Below are 13055 nucleotides of genomic sequence, written 5' to 3' on the forward strand. Positions count from 1 at the left end.
GTGATTGCTGGAAGTCAAAGTATTGTTCAGGTAAGTAATGGAATGCAGTATGCAAAATAGAGTCTTCGGTGTTACCACAGAATGCAGGAGCAGCTGCCACGTTGCAAATTCAGCAAAAATTTAGGCCTGACAGTTTAAGAATGAGAAGTCAAATGTTGCATGTGTTAATGTACAGAGTCTTAGTTTTCTATAAGCTGTAAATAAATGAGAATAGAATTTGAATTTCTCTTCTGTGAGAGCACCAAAATATATGCACTCTGCAGTGCTAGAGGGTCATTTCATGGAATACAAACAGCCGAGGTTTTATTTTGCTAACCATAGATTCTGGTTTTGTAATATGAGTAAGCCCATGTCTGTTTGGATTGTATTTTCCTTATATACCTCACAGGCAGCTCCTTGAGTAGCAGAGCTTTGGTTAGTACTACTTATGATATATGATAGTGTTTGCAGACTAAGGCTCTGCCTTACCTGTACTCTTATTCTCTGAAGCATCTTACTCTTACTTGGAAAAATCTTGGCTTTTCTCTCCAGAATACTCTCTATTTTTAAAGTTGAACAGTTGTTTACTTTTCTGCCTGTACTGCTTTAGTAAGGAGCACTTACAGGTAGGCTGGACTGGAGGTGTCCAGTTATTGTTTTAATACCTGTTAGGACATACAAGCAAGTTTCTCACTGAAGTCTGAAGTAATCATATATAATGGCAACTATTTCTTCCAAAACTGTTATGCTGGTTTGAAGATGGAAGATACAAATAGCAGTGGACACACACGAGTTTGACAGAATCACCTTGCCACTATGCTTGAGTTCACATTTAATGGGGTAGGAATGGTATTAGTTTCTCTGAAAATTGGTAGGGAAGGACAGAACATAGTGTATCTTAGTAGAAATAAATATCCTTCAAATCTAAGGAGTTTTCCTAAGCAAAATGTTGATACATTAAGCATTCATAGCTAGTCTTTACAGTCTACCAAGTTAAGCTTAGTTTGCCATTATTAAACTGTTAAAAATTGAGCAAGAGTTTCGTACTTGCTCTTAAGAATGGACTCTTGCCAGTGTTTTCCTTAATCGGTTGAATCACTGTTTACTTTCTGTGGAGTACTCAATGTGCAGCATACTGTGTGACTGTGGTATCTTTTATGTAAACAGCACAGGCATTTTAGTGTTTAGGAACAGTGCTATGCACACCACAGCACCTGACACCAGAGACTGGTATTTCTTTTAAAAAGAAGATCTGCTGTGCTGTGCTTTTTGCCCCTTTTTTTTCACTTTGAAAGTTTCCTCAGTACCAAATCAGTAACAAGAAAAACAGACACACTACAGATAGTGCCTAACAAAGAGGAAATGTTGGCAGACCTTGCACGATACAAATGCTGGAGAGTCTGGTTTATGACTGCTGGTAATTACTGCCAGCATTATTTCATATGGGACATGTACGTGGATGTGCATTCCACAGTGTACTGCAGGCTTTATGAATACTCAAAACTCCATTTCAAAACGTTGTTTAACAAGGCTTTACTTTGTTATAATTTGTTCATTATCGTGGCCTGGTTAATAGCAATATCAGCAGGTGAAGTAGTAAAACATAAAAAAGTCAATGCTTTTCTTACACCTTCTTTCCAGTTTGAAATAGCACAATGACTAAAGGATGCACATCGGCTTAGTTAAGATACTGATTGGTCTTAATTGTAGCACTGTACAGCTTTAAATGTACCTCTCTTTACCTGCGGAACAGAAAAATATTAGGCTCATTTCAGAAATGGGGCTGATGGTTGGATAGGAATCTGTCAGGCTGGGAATATTGCTGGATTGTTCCTTCCCACCTTTCCCAATTTTTTTTTCTTTATTTTTTTTTTTTCCACTTTTGTCCCCTTCTTGTAGAAACTGTGATGTTCTGAATTCTTTAATGTTATACTTGCGTTTACCTTTGTGGAACTTCTCAAGTGCCATGTTCCCAGTCGTGGTAATGTCCTTTCTTGACATCTGTTTCTCTGAAGCCCTATGAAGTCTGTGGTATCTTACATCTCTTCTGCAGCAGTTTGATTTTGTCTTCTGAAGTTTCTGCAGTAATAAAACTTTGTTTTGTGGAGCACGCATGTGGGAGTCTAATGTATTGTGTCAAGTGCAAACCTAACTTAGGAGCTATAGAATAGGTGTACGTATTTTTGGACTTAATCGGTATACCTTCATTTCTCCATTTTCCTGTTCCCTTCTGTTTCTCTTAGAGTTGAGGTCTTTTGCCAAGAGTAAGATATTGACTGAAGCCACAGCCACCACAGGGATGGGAGTTGCACAACAGCCGTGTTGTCAGGAAGGGCAGGTTATCAAAGTCCTTATTTTCAAGGATTAGGACTTTTTAAAGGTTTCTCCTTACGTGAAATGTGAATTGTTGAAGTATCATGAGCCCATGTTTTGCTAGACAAATGCTGATGGTGCAGAACCATCATGTATTAGAGGGGAACCGCCATCTTTTTTAGAGAGCTTAATAGAAATCAAAGGTTTAATTAGGCTACAGGCTTTGCCTCTTGTTGGATTGTTTCCATAAGACACAGCTGACTGTACTAGTATAGCTATGTGAATAGGGGGGTGTTGGTTTTTTTCCCTTGTGTTGAAGAAGCTTTAAATCATTAAATGAACTTTAAAATTTCTTTCTTAAAATATTTAAAGCGGAGATGGGGGTGGGGAGAGCAGAATTTTTAGGGGAATTCTTACAACCCTTTTGATTAATAGTCCTTAAAGGAAGGGGGAGGAGGGGGGGGCAGAGAGCAAGAATGGAAAAATACCACACTAGACTAAAATTATAATCCTATTCTTGCTTGTCTGGAAAGTCTAATGCTTTAAGAACTTGGGGTTTTATAACTTGGAGTAAAATCAGAATTTGTAATTCCTTTTTTAAACTTAAATGAAAACATATTTTGTTTCCTGAGTTATGCAATACTGTTGAACTGTAACAGAACTTTGTGCTGTCTTTCTCTGACCTCATTTGTGTAAATAACAAAAGTGGTTGTAAAACAGAAGCCTCTTGGTATCTCCAAACTATCGCTTCCCATTTTCAAGGTCTTTCAAGGTAGCAAAATCCATCCTTTTGTTATAAAATTGTAATAAAATAGAGCGTGTGTCCCATTATGCTCTACTTCAGGCAGCCTTTTCTTTACTTAAAATACAAAATCTGAGTATGAATGTAATTATCAGTGGTTTTGGTTGCTCAGACAAAGTCTGGTGAGCTGAAGAGTCTGAAATGATAAAATCTCTTTAGATGAAATTGCTTAAAGCTTATATCTGGGAACTTTGACTTAGAACATGTTTAATGGAAACTCTCCAGAAACACCAAGATAGGCTTCTAATGCATGACAAGGCCATTTTGGATGGAACAAAGCTGCCTTTGTTAGAAGCAGAATACAGACAGCAAAGACTGTCTCTGCTTTTGGGAGCTCATTGGAATGTCTCTAACAAAAGAAGGGTTGATCTGAATAATTCGTGCAGCATACAGTGTGTTTGTTTATGAAAACATCTTGTAAGGTGGGTTCAGAAAGCTTGAGTCTTACGTATTTGTGTGTACGTGTAATACTGGATTTCATAACTGACGGAACACAAAATCACACAAATTGCAATCCGAGTCAGTGTGGGCTGTTAGATCGAGATGTAAGCTGATGGGGAAGCCATAGGCCATTCCATTATTCAGGAATAAAAGCTTGTGTAGTCTGAGAATACTGCGCAATCAATCTCACTAGTAAGAAGAGCTCTCTCCAGTCTCAGTACATGGTGCAAGAAAGGTCAACTTCCCAAGGGCCAGACTTGGGAAAGAGGAGTTACAGGGAAATTAGCAAAATGTCATGAAGAACAATTGGTCTGACAGGTCAAACCACCAAATTTATAGAAGAAAGGAAAATTTTAGCATTTTTCTCTCTTTCTGGCATTAAGCCAGCAAGAAGCTTATGGAATATGAGAAGATCAGTATTAGCAGAAGTCATGAACTAAAATATTTTTATTTCTGACAGTTTATAAACTGTGTCTTGATTTGTTGTTTTGTGAGGTAGGTTAACATATTGTCTAAGTGAATCTTAATTCAATTTTATATATGGGAATTTATGTTAAGAACTAGGTAGGCTTTCTCATAGCACTTTTTTTGTGAATTAGGTTAATGTTTCACTTCTTTCCAGTGATGCAGCTTCATCTTTTTACATAGGAAAATACAATCCTTGTGTTTAAGAAGTGTGTGTATTGAATCAGTTCAGTAGGCATTTAATAACATTACTTTCAGAGAATGCAGAGTTCTGTTGCCTAGTTTCTTTGGAAGATTAAAAAGAAAAACAAACACCCAAGCCCCAAACCTGCATATAAAAATAAAAATTTTAATACTGTTGGTAGACCCTGGGTGATTCAGGTGAACTATGGTGAAAGGGAATTATTCATAAGTTATAGATCACCGATTTGATTACTAGATAAGACAGTGATCTAAGCAGTCCTTTTCCCTCTTTGGTCTGGAGCCATGGTCTTAGTCTGTGTTCTGTATTTTATCACAGTTTTTGCTGTTAGCAGGTTTTGAAGAAAGCTGAATGATGTCTTGAGGGCATCCAGCCGAGTGTGGTTACGCTGTTGGATAAGTGACCCAGGGGGTCTGGGTCTGTGTTCTGGGGGAGAATTTCTGTGCTCTTTCAAAGGAAGTTGTTAATGCTGGAAGCTTTGAAGCAGATCAGTGGCTTATTGATAAGGCTGAATGATTATGTTGGATATGGTGGACAGAGTAATGGGAACAAGAGCTAGAAGAATGCTCCCACATCATGTGGAAGTGAGACATGAGGCACCTGTGGCTCTGCAGAAGCTGGGACATTGCCCTGCCCCACAGTAGGTGCTGGGGAACACTCAGACCACACATGGCATTGGGGCTGTTGAGGTGTTGCACAGCACTGCTGGCTTTACCACTTCTAGGTTTTGCCTTTCTGCCAGCCTTGCTGCATAATCTGCTTTTACTGCCAACGGGGCCTTTTTTGATTGTCAGGAGATTCCAGGGATTCTGGAGAACATGTTGTAGAGCAGTGAATCCAAAATATCACCCTTGCCCCACTCCCCTTTAAATTTTACGTGCCCACAGAACACATTTATGGATTTGCGTCATATTGATGACTTGAGACAGTGCCTTTATCCTTGCTTTTCCTCAAGATTGCTTCCTTCAGGGTTGGTTCTGACGTCAGCGCTCATTGCTGAATTCTTTGGCTTCAACATCTAGGAATTACTCATTTAGAGGGTTCTTTTGGCAGCTGAAATAAATCCCTGGGTTGACCTGCACTGTTCCTTTGCAAATGACTGGCAGTGTTAGTAAAAACAAACTTCATAATAATATGCAATTGGTACTTTGGTACTTGAATTCCTGACCCAGTGGTGGTTGTTCTATAATTTAGCCTCTTTATTGGAGACAAGATCATGTAACATGATGTCAGTACTCAAGAGCAGCAAATCTGAACAGAATCATACTTCCTTCCACTCATTTTGTTGGCCGAACAGAATTTAAGAGAAAGAATGTGGTTTTGTTTTTTTTTTTTTTAAAAGAAGTTTAGAAATCTTTGTACATATATGTGCATTTTATAATAATTTAGTAAATACTTGGCAATTACCTATAGAAAAAGTGCGCTTGAAGAAAATACCTACTTTTCCGGAAAATACAATAAGCTTCAAATTGTTCACTTAAACATATTGAAAAGAATACCCTTAACTCACAGGTTTCCATCCGTCACCTTCATGGTGTGTTTTCATGCTATATAATAGACTAAACTGTTGCCACCTGTTGCTCAGTGCAGGTGAGGGACACAACAGGAGGATACTCAGGCTATGGCTCTGCTGCGGTGGCTGTCTGCTTGACAGTGTGTGAGCCTGTTCTTCCCACTGCTGCTGTGCTGCTCTCCTTGGTCATCCAGACTTTGACCGCAGAGCTTTCCTCTTTTGTAGCTTTGGTGGGTCACCTGCAGTCACAGTGGTGACCAAAGCAGGGAAGCGGTTTTTTGGCCAGTACCTGTGGAGGAGTTTCTCAGCCCAAGATATTTACTGTTGATAGTGAGCTGTGGGGGGTTGCCAGTGGGGATGGGTTTAACTCTTAAAAGATTTTCTGAGAACAATCAGTGTTTTACTGGTTTAGAGTAGTAAAAAGAAATGTTTTTCAGTATGTTCCCTTCTGTCCTGTGTAAAGTCCTGTTCAAGTTGTCCACTGTGTTCTCGGTTTCAGATGTCCCTCTGAAGGAATGCCAGCTAATTTTAAAGAAAACTCAATCTATCCACAGTTTGCTTGTTGAACTTGTGCAATCCTCTGCAGTTAAATATAGCTCATGTTAGATTTCACAGCCTCTGCTCAGGTGTCTGCTCAGGTGCCTTCACGCCTGCTCAGAGGTGTTGTAAAGATCACTTTCGGAGAGGCTGTCTGAGACGCTTCAGTAATGCTGCGTATGGCACAAGTGTTGGTGAAGGGCATTTGCAGCTGTCTGTCTGTTACCAGTGAATTCAACCTCATCCTCAAGTCAGTTATTAAAACCAGATGGGACTAGAAGCCAGAATAAACTTCTTGACTAGTTTGTCACTCTGACAGATTGTATAGTATCTTCAAGAAACACCAACATAAACATAAAACACTATGGTTCTTTTTCTCCAGTGGTGGATATATGAAATTTAAATACTAGTTACATAAAACTTGTATTCCTTCAGAAAATCTTGTGTATCCCAGGGGTCGCTTGTGGTGTCATTTCAATGCTGACCATGTGTAGCCATGGTTTTGTTTCTCTCTAGTATCCTGCTTCCATGGTGTTTTACCCAGCAGATCCTGAAATGTTTGTCAAGCTTTACATAGTCAGTTTAATCTCTTTAAAATAGTATTAGCTGGTGTGATCTTTTAGGGAGACCTTTGGGTCATGTTATCATGTTAATTACTGTGTTATATTATTTTGCGAATTAAAATAAGCAGTATGTAGCTGGATTTTGGTTAAAAAAAAACAAACAAACAAAAAAAACCAAACCAAAACAAAAAAACCAAAAAACAAAAAAAAAAAAAAAAATCAAGGCACCTGATTTGCCAGCGTTTTCCGGATCCCTGGAGTTGCCATCTCATGCTTTGCTCAGAGTAGGCCCGTCAGGGCATTGTTTTTGGAAGATTGCATGATGAACTAGTACATGAAGTCTCTTGTTTGGTTTTAGGGTTTTTTATTTGGCACTGTGGACATACCCTCTATACATCAGCTCTTTTTAACACATAGTCAAAACCTAAATGACCACCATTTGCCAAGATCAAGAGTAACCGGTGAAGGTCCTCTAATTAACAAACTGCAGTACTGGCTGAAGGATAGAGGGAACCCATTCTTTTGATGAGTGTTACTCAGGAGTTTTCTAGAGTAAATCAGGGTGTTTTCCAGCACATTTCTCTCCCCCTTCCCCTTCTTTCCGCCACCCCAACTTTCTTGAAGTAATATGATTGCAATATTCTCAAGCCATTTGCATGCCAGGGGAGAAAAGAACTGAAGAACAGTCCTGCTCAACCCTTCTCCATGGTGCGGTCAGGTTCACCTCAAAAGGCAGAGGATGCAGACTGCACCTTTAACCGCTTGGCTAGTTTCTGTGCCACTCTGTTTTCCTCTTAAGGCCTTTGCAGTCTCTCCCACGTAGTACTGTCTCTGATTCTTTTTCCTTCTCTGCAAAACATCATTCTCCTTCCTTATCTCACTTGAAGTGGACTGATAGCAAATGTCAAGAAATAGTGGTAACATGTATATTATTAGGAAAAGGTTCAGTAAAAGAAACGGCAGAGCTCCTAAGGCTGTGGGAACTCGGTTACAATTACTGTGTCATCTCAACTGCATGATTGTAGGTGTGCATTTTCATTGATTTTTTTTTTTTTTTTTTTTTTTTTTTTTTTAATTGTGGGGTTTCTGGAGCTTGACAGTGTTAACAGTGTTTGTCAGATGAAAGGTAATTCAGTTTCTATTTTAAATTTACAAAAGCAATATTCTTGAATAGCAGCCATTAGAATCTTACTTTATTTTACCTCTCCATAGAGAATTCTAGTAACTTTTTTCTTGCCTATCTATGCCTGTATTCAAAACTTCATCTGCACACTGTCCTCTCACTATTGTTTGTGTGTTGTATTACTGCTAAAATTATTTTGACACATCAGTGGTCTTTGCGGCCTTTTCTGAAAAATGTATGACTGAAGCTCTGAAGTGTCAATTTATCTTCCTGAGGAAATGCAGCACAGATGGTATGTAACTCCGTGTCCCAGATTCTTATAAGGAGAGACTCACTGTTGGGTCCTCTTGGAACTTTTATAATTAGATTACTTTTCAAAACTCTTCTGCTAGTCCTTGGTCTAGGACTTTGTGTTCAGTTTTTCGTTCTATCATTATTCTGTCATTACTTTTGGAGATAGTTCGTTCTTTTTCTCTAGCTGAGGTCATTCTGAGAGCTGATGCTTCTCTACTTGTCTTCTAATGGTTGTTTTTAATGTTAACAGTATAGCTTCTTTTCTTAAAAGAAACACCACCCAACCCCCAAATCTTTGCTCACCAGTGACTTAAGATGTTTTGTGTTATCCAGCAACAGATGGGTTTGGTTTAAAGTAACTCATTTTGAGGTGAAATATGGTTTGAAACAAGGATTGAAACTACATTCTAGATGAATGGCCTTAAAATTGTGAGTTTAACCAAAAGAGTCATAACAGCATGCTCTGTCATAGAGGGCTGTTATAGGACAAGCATAGTAGATTTTGTTTGTTTATTTGTATCCTGTATTTTTTGCACACTGATTTAAAAGGTCTGGGTTTGGTGCTGGTGGTGCCTGGAGGTTTTCCCCCTTCCCCGTTACTCTCTCAGTTCAGCCAGCTGCCAGCCAGCCAAAGAATAACCCACAAAAAAAGCCTGGTCAGTTTTCTTTCTACTGCCTCCCAGTCAGAGCAGTTCCCAGATCTCGCTGAGTCTCAGCCCACAAGCAGTTGTGGTGGCACGCCTGAAAGCATGGTAGGAAAAAGAATGACATGAAGCTGCCATCTGCCATGATACTTATTTGTATTGAAACCCATGGGTATATTCTGTAAACAGACTCTCTGTTTAACAAAAAAAATAAACCTCCCTTGACCCCACAGCAGAACCTGTGGCTCTTCTTCAGTGGCCTGACCTCTACACAGAGAGTTATATATGTGAATGTGTTTAAGGACAGTAGAGCATACGTACTTAAAAATTTTAAAGCCTTCCAGCTGTAAACCAAAACCTATTTATCCAGTAGGTGCTTGATGTGTCCTTTCCCACAGAGTACCACTGTCATGACCATCTGAAACCCCTGTGGATCCTCTCAAGCTTTGTGCTTTGCTGTTGGGGTTGCAGGGTTTGTTCTAGTAGCATCTTAGGACTCTCACCAATTTTCAGATCTACTGTTGCTGCAGGAAGCACAAAAGAGGAAAACTATATTTATCTGTGTATTTGGTAGTAAAGTGGGTGGATGTTCAACAGTTATATGAACTTGCGTCTGCTTTCCTTGTACAGAGACTGATAAGGAATGAAGAAGCAGCCTTTCTTAGTTGAGACAGAGCACTCAGTCTTCAAGATGTCAGTCTGGTTTCAGAGAACTCATGTTGCTGTTCTCGCATAAAACGAACATGTAGCTTTGAAAAGGCACCAAGTTGTTAGTAAGTCTAGAAATATCTGTGTTCAGCAAGGCTGTCACAGTGGGAGGATATATGTATGTTCCCTTGGCTCCTCTCATGTATCACTGGGTCAAGGTACTTTGTTTAAATAAGATTTTAAACCTCAGATTCATGAGACTAAAGCTTTCATTGCAGATGAGTTACATTGCATTGCTCCACATTACTCTGGACAACAGTAAGGTTGGTCTGTGCAGTGTTTATACCTGGGAAGTGTTGCCTGCCCAAGTGTGGTACTCACTGTCCTACATGTTGTACTGTGAATTCCGCTATAGATGCGGCTGCATCAATATGAAGATCATGTACACAGACATTTATTTATACATTTTATAGGAAGGGCAGCTTGATGTGCAGCAGTATCAAAACCTGCAACTTTCTTCCTATCTTTAAACATGTGATAGTTTGCTGCCCCAGATAACTTCCCTTACAGATATGTAGGAAAGAGGCTGATGCTCCTGTGATGGCACAAGGAGAAGTCCAGCAGCACGTGAAGCTGCACTGTGTGATCTCTTGCAGTGCTGTGTCCTACCCCTTGGCCCTTCCCATGGTGGGCATTGCTCCTCTCCCTTCTGAACCTGCACAAGGCTGACAACAGCATAAAGTAGTGATCAGTACACTTGCACTTTGAACTTGCTTTCCTTTGGTTGTAGAGGTTCTGTGGTTGCCAGGTTGGCACAGGTGCTCTTGTGAAAGATTAACCTTGGAATGTTTGCAGTCTCCCTCTGGTGCAGGGCTGCCGGGAGGTGTGCAGCTGCAGTGGTACCCGTGGTGGTACCCACCAGGCTCCAAGTCACCTGCGCGCTCTCTATATCACACTTACTTCTAGACTGTGGTGGAGAGTTTCCTGGCTGATACACTCCCTTTAAGACTAAGCAGTGCTTAAGTTATGGTTTTCTATGGTTCATATTTCTATACTAACAAAAATTTCTTCTCAGATACCAAGATTAATTAGTTCTTTTGTATGTAGTAACATCATCAGTACTGGCTAGTACTAACCCTTGACTACTGCAAAGCGAGGGGTTGCAAGTGATAGCCCGGGTTTATAGAGCACAAGACAAGTGACACGGCCAGTCGTTCCCCTCCATTCTCCCAGGTCTTTGCTTGCTGTGTGTGTTAGTTTGGCTGTTCTAGCCCATGTGTTAGGTGGGAATAGCCTCATCCCTGTTGCTTTGTGAGAAAGGCTCACAAAATGATTTGCAAATTAATTTTTCATGACATACAAGAGATCATTTTGTTCTGTGACAGGTAAGTACACAGGGGACTTTTCAGGCTCAGGGAGACAGGCAGAAGCACCTTGCTTCTTCTCAGTAGTGTAAAAAGCATTACTTTGTTCAGCATGGGAAAGGTTTTTGAAATGAAGACTCCTGTTGTGATGTCTTCATAATTTATCAGAAAGATTTACATTTGTAGTGCTACAGAGTGTTCTTTGGGGTTCATTTGTCAGGGGGCCTTAATTGGTTGAATCAAGATGGGTGTTTCTGAAGCGCATACCATTGAGCTAGATGCCATGAGCACTTCCCTGCTATCTCAGGAATCTCGCAGGAGCAGAATATACTGGCAGGGTTGCCATGGCTTTTCTTACTGTTCTGGATTTCTGCCAGAATACTATGAATAGTTGAAGAGGCAAGTGGCTTACCAGGAGGACAGTGACTTGTGTGTAGGCTCAATGCAAGTTCTTTGGGTTTGTTGCAGAATGAAAGAATAGATTGTTGGGGTCTTTTTTTGCTTTGTAGTTGCTCAGTGGCTGTTGCCTCATAAAAGGTATTTTTCTGGGCTGCTTTGCAGTGTTTGGCATTAGGAATATATGTGTATATATGTATTGTTTACCATTATTTAGGCTGTGGTAACTGCCCTATGAACTGATAAATCTCAAAAACCTGTGGATGCAGTCCCTCGCTTCAGTCACCCTCTTCAAAGCCATTCTTTCTTAAAAGCTCTCATTCTGATCCAGCATAAAAATTCTAGAGAAATAAGGCTGTAATTTTACCCATTTTAAGTATTTTAAGTCCCCCTCCAAAGAAATTACTTTGTGATGCAGATGTTAACCTTCTGTTCCTGGTCAGAAGTTTCAGATTTGGAGAGGCTAATCAGAATTTTTATTACTTTTACCTAAGCTATCTGAAATTGGTAATTATTTTTCCAGTTCCTTTCTTTCTAAGAGGAGGAAGTTAAACTGTACTTGCTTCCACTTCAGGGGCTCTTTCCTGTTACTGGATAGTGATGTGTCAGAAGTGGCATCACTATGAAGCTAAATCTGCATTATAATCTTACTTATGCCAGGCATACAGCTCATTATGACTTCAAAAACATTACTCAAGAATAATAATAATGGACTTTGAAATAAGTGACCCATGAGCCAGACCACAGTTCACTTCCACACACAGGATGGCTTTGATGGTGACAGACTGCTATTTTTGGTGACAGTGGCATGTGCTGGAGTGGAACAGTAGCACTGTAGCAGTGGAGAATTACATGAACCTGCAAGGAGAGGAGGCATTAGTACTGCAAGCAGTAGGGAAAAAAAAGATAAATGTCTGAGAACCTTGAGTCTGTGACTGCTACATAACCTGTATACAAAACAGTAATGATATTACACCGTCCCTCCCCCTCACCAACCTGGTAATGCTCTGGTGCATGTGCTGTCACTTTGCAAACAGAGTCAAATGATCTCACAGTTTTGCTATCAGTTTTATGTTTCTTTTAACTCTTGTCTCTCTTGGGTGATGATCACCTGGTTCTGCTGGCATTCCACATTTACTTCACTTTCAGACAGATCTTCTACCAAGTCTCCTCTTCCCAGTCTCACACGCCAGAAAGGCTTTGCTGTCACTTGTCTGATGTAGAGACCCTTGATGTAAATACACTATTTAGATTCTTTGCAGTATCTCTGACTTCTCTGTATATTCCTTTTGTGTGCTGTTGTTTGATTCTACATGCATTTTGCTCCCAGATAAATGATTCTGTAAGATAATTGTTTTTCTGACTCTAACTTGGCCTGCCTAGGATTTTTTGCCTTCCTAATTAGAACTTTTTTAATCCAGTGCAGTCTACTTTTGGAATATCCAGAAAGCAAGACAGACTATTCATAACCCTGCAGAAAAGGACTTGGGGGTGTTGGTTGATGAGAAGCTTAACATGAGCCGGCAGTGTGCACTTGCAGCCCAGAAAGCCAACCGTATCCTGGGCTGCATCAAAAGAAGCGTGACCAGCAGGTCAAAGGAGGTGATCCTGCCCCTCTACTCTGCTCTTGTGAGACCTCACTTGGAGTACTGCGTATAGTTCTGGTGTCCTCAACATAAAAAGGACATGGAGCTGTTGGAGCGAGTCCAGAGGAGGGCCACGAGGATGATAAGAGAGCTGGAGCACCTCCCATATGAAGATAGGCTGAGAG

At 40.2% G+C, this 13055-nt stretch overlaps 1 protein-coding gene across 2 annotated transcripts in view; it reads left to right on the forward strand.

Moving 5' to 3' along the window:
• ARHGEF26 (Rho guanine nucleotide exchange factor 26) overlaps positions 1 to 13055 on the forward strand; it is a 56537-nt gene that overhangs the window by 16198 nt on the left and 27284 nt on the right. The window lies entirely within an intron of this gene.

The sequence above is a fragment of the Strigops habroptila genome, chromosome 8 (genome assembly GCF_004027225.2).
Source record: "Strigops habroptila isolate Jane chromosome 8, bStrHab1.2.pri, whole genome shotgun sequence".
NCBI lineage: Eukaryota > Metazoa > Chordata > Aves > Psittaciformes > Psittacidae > Strigops > Strigops habroptila.